The 3,807-nt window shown below is 42.9% G+C and overlaps 1 protein-coding gene across 2 annotated transcripts in view; it reads right to left on the bottom strand.

Annotated features, from left to right (window-relative positions):
- The window catches only part of GALNT10 (polypeptide N-acetylgalactosaminyltransferase 10), a 231,330-nt gene that overhangs the window by 174,762 nt on the left and 52,761 nt on the right, over positions 1-3,807 (bottom strand). The gene's annotated exons all lie outside the window — the stretch shown is intronic.

Below are 3,807 nucleotides of genomic sequence, written 5' to 3'. Positions count from 1 at the left end.
TGATAGATTCAATGCCATCCCCATCAAACTACCAATGACTTTCTTCACAGAATTGGAAAAAACTACGTTAAAGTTCATATGGACCCAAAAAAGAGCCCACATTGCCAAGTCAATCCTAAGCCAAAAGAACAAAGCTGGAGGCATCATGCTACCTGACTTCAAACTATACTACAAGGCCACAGTAACCAAAACAGCATGGTACTGGTACCAAAACAGAGATATAGACCAATGGAACAGAACAGTGCCCTCAGAAATAATGCCACATATCTACAACTATCTGATCTTTGACAAACCTGACAAAAACAAGAAATGGGGAAAGCATTCCCTATTTAATACATGGTGCTGGGAAAACTGGCTAGCCATATGGAGAAAGCTGAAACTGGATCCCTTCCTTACACCTTATCCAAAAATTAATTCAAGATGGATTAAAGACTTAAATATTAGACCTAAAACCATAAAAACCCTAGAAGAAAACCTAGGCAATACCATTCAAGACATAGGCATGGGCAAGGACTTCATGTCTAAAACACCAAAAGCAATGGCAACAAAAGCCAAAATTGACAAATGGGATCTAATTAAACTAAAGAGCTTCTGCACAGCAAAAGAAACTACCATCAGAGTGAACAGGCAACCTACAGAATGGGAGAAAATGTTTGCAATCTACTCATCTGACAAAGGGCTAATATCCAGAATCTACAATGAACTCAGACAAATTACAAGAAAAAAACAAACAACCCCATCAAAAAGTGGGCGAAGGATATGAACAGACACTTCTCAAAAGAAGACATTTATACAGCCAAAAGGCACATTAAAAAATGCTCATCATCACTGGCCATCAGAGAAATGGAAATCAAAACCACAATCAGATAACATCTCACACCAGTTAGAATGGCAATCATTAAAAAGTCAGGAAACAACAGGTGCTGGAGAGGATGTGGAGAAATAGGAACACTTTTGCACTGTTGGTGGGACTGTAAACAAGTTCAACCATTGTGGAAGTCAGTGTGGCGATTCCTCAGGGATCTAGAACTGGAAATACCATTTGACCCAGCCATCCCTTTACTGGGTATATACCCAAAGGACTATAAATCATGCTGTTATAAAGACACATGCACACTTATGTTTATTGCAGCACTATTCACAATAGCAAAGACTTGGAACCAACTCAAATGTCCAACAATGATAGACTGGATTAAGAAAATATGGCACATATACACCATGGAATACTATGCAGCCATAAAAAATGATGAATTCATGTCCTTTGTAGGGACACGGATGAAGCTGGAAACCATCTTTCTCAGCAAACTATCGCAAGGACAAAAAAACAAACATTGCATGTTGTCACTCATAGGTGGGAATTGAACAATGAGAACACACGGACACAGGAAGGGGAACATCACACTCTGGGGCCTGTTGTGGGGGGGGGGAGGGGGGAGGGATAGCATTAGGAGATATACCTAATGTTAAATGACGAGTTAATGGGTGCAGCACACCAACATGGCACATGTATATATATGTAACAAACCTGCACGTTGTGCACATGTACCCTAAAACTTAAAGTATATTAAAAAAAAAAGCGCTTAAGATATCACCCGACATCCCTGGCCAGGCCCACTGTTATCCCAGATGCTTGCCATTTCCATTGTTTATTGATGTCCATAATATTTCAAATGAATTAATCATACACATCCTCTTTTCATCATTACCTGGTAGACTAGATGCTTAGATTCTCCCCTCTGATTGTGCCTTACGTATATTAATGTATTAATATATGAAGATCACAAAGTGATAAAAGTGTTCAAAAGGTAGAATTTATTAAAGGACGACTATATAATTAAAAAAAAAGCCAGAGCTCGGAGTCCCAGCTATATGACTCATTCACTGTGACCTGAGGACAAGTTTGAACCTTTCTGAGCTAGTTTTCTCAGCTGTGACATGGGTAGAGCAAGCTTACAGGGGTAGTACCCACTGGTGAGGATAAAATGAGATCACCCATGTCAGGTGCTTAGCACCATGCAGGGCACATAGCTAAGTGCTCAATGCACAACAGCTGTCATTGCTAGCCTCAACATCACCTGTCCCTCACCTCCCCGTATCCAACTGGTGACCAAGTCGTGCTGACTCCACCTCTTGGACTCTTCTGTCCTCTCATCCTTGTCTTTGCATGCCCATCCTCACTGCCACCATGGTGGCTCTAGTTGTCATCTCCACCCCCTTGCATCACCACACAAGTCTTCAACAGCTCTCCTGGACTCCAGTGTCCCTTCCAGCCTGCTTTCCAGGCTGACAGCCCAGTGAGCTTTCTAAATTGCAAAGCTGTGCAGCTCATTTTGCTGCATGAGCTTCCAGAGTCCCTGCAGTGGCACCCCATGGACTTCAGCTCCCAGGAAGAACCCACAGGCCCCTGGTGATCAGCACCCCCAATCTCTATCTTACGTCTAGGTCTCCCCTCAACTCCATGTTCCACACTTAAGGAGTTTTGAGACCACCAAAAATGGTGAACTTTTCATACTGTGCTGTGTTCTCTCTGCTGGGAAAGTCCCAACCTCCATTTGCCTAGAAAACACACATTCATCTTTGAAGATATACCCCAGCAGTGATACCTCCTTGAAACCTGGTTCCAGGCTGAAGTGGCTGCCCCTGCTTTTTGCCCTCTCTGGCTGCTGCCTTTGCTTCTCTCACAGCACCTGTTCCCCTTTACTGGGCTCATGTGTTTTCACATCTGCCACCCTTGCTGTCTGCCGGATTATCACTCCATCCTGGGCAGTCCTCCAGCATAGAGAAAACACTCTTAACTAACTTATTACACGGATAAGCACTGAACTCCCCCAATCTCACCAGTCCCAGCTTTGTCCTCTGGGCTCACAGTAGAAACTTGATCCAGCATTCCCCCAAAAAAGCCTTTCATATGTTGGAATCTCATCTCACTTTCAAAGCAGGTTGAAATAATTCTTTTTTTTTTTTAATTAAAAAAAATTTTTTTAGAGACAGGATCTCACTTTGTTGCCCAGGCTGGTCTTAAATACCCAGCCTCAAGCAATCCTCCCACCTGAGCCTCTGAAAGTGCTGGGATTACAGGCATGAGCCACCACACCCAGCCTCCTGAAATAATTCTTAATATTATACAAATGTGGCTGTGGCTATGCAAGGAATAATACAGGCCACATGACTGCTATCTAACTACGTAATCCATCACTTTCTAGGCGGTCACTCCATTCCCAGCAGTGGCAAAGCTCCCGTTTAGGGAGAAAATGAGCCTTCTCATCCCCTGCAGGTTGCAGAATGTGGCAATGAAAACTAAGTGCTTGCTGTCATGGTCCGAGCCCTGGGCTCTGGTTCTGGTTCCTGGTGCTGCTACTCACCCACTGAGTGACCGGGGCAAGCTTCCTCCCTGTCTGGGCCTCTTATCCTCATCTATAAAATGAGGACTATGGCCAAGAAGCTCTCTAAGCACCCTTTAAAGCACTAACATCTCAGGAATGTAAATCCTTATTAAGCCACCAGTGGCTGAAGAGATGGGGACCAATTTATAATATATGTCAAACAATGGCTTAGAGGAAGAATTCTGAGTGTTAAGACCAGCTCCCCTAGCAACTTCTTGAAATGCCTTTAGACAGCAATACTCCTTCCCTGAAAGATCTTTGAAAGAACATAATAATAACAACTTTCATCAAGGGTTTACTCTGTGACAGACCCTATTTAAAGAATTAATTCTATTAACTACTTTAATCCTCACGATGACCACATGAGAAAGAACTATTATTGCTTCTCTTTTACAGATGAGAAAACTGAGACACAGAGTGGTTA

This window comes from Pan paniscus, chromosome 4, assembly GCF_029289425.2.
Source record: "Pan paniscus chromosome 4, NHGRI_mPanPan1-v2.0_pri, whole genome shotgun sequence".
NCBI classification, from domain to species: Eukaryota; Metazoa; Chordata; class Mammalia; order Primates; family Hominidae; genus Pan; species Pan paniscus.
The sequence above is the reverse complement of the archived record's forward strand: the minus strand, read 5'-3'. Positions and strand labels throughout refer to the sequence as shown.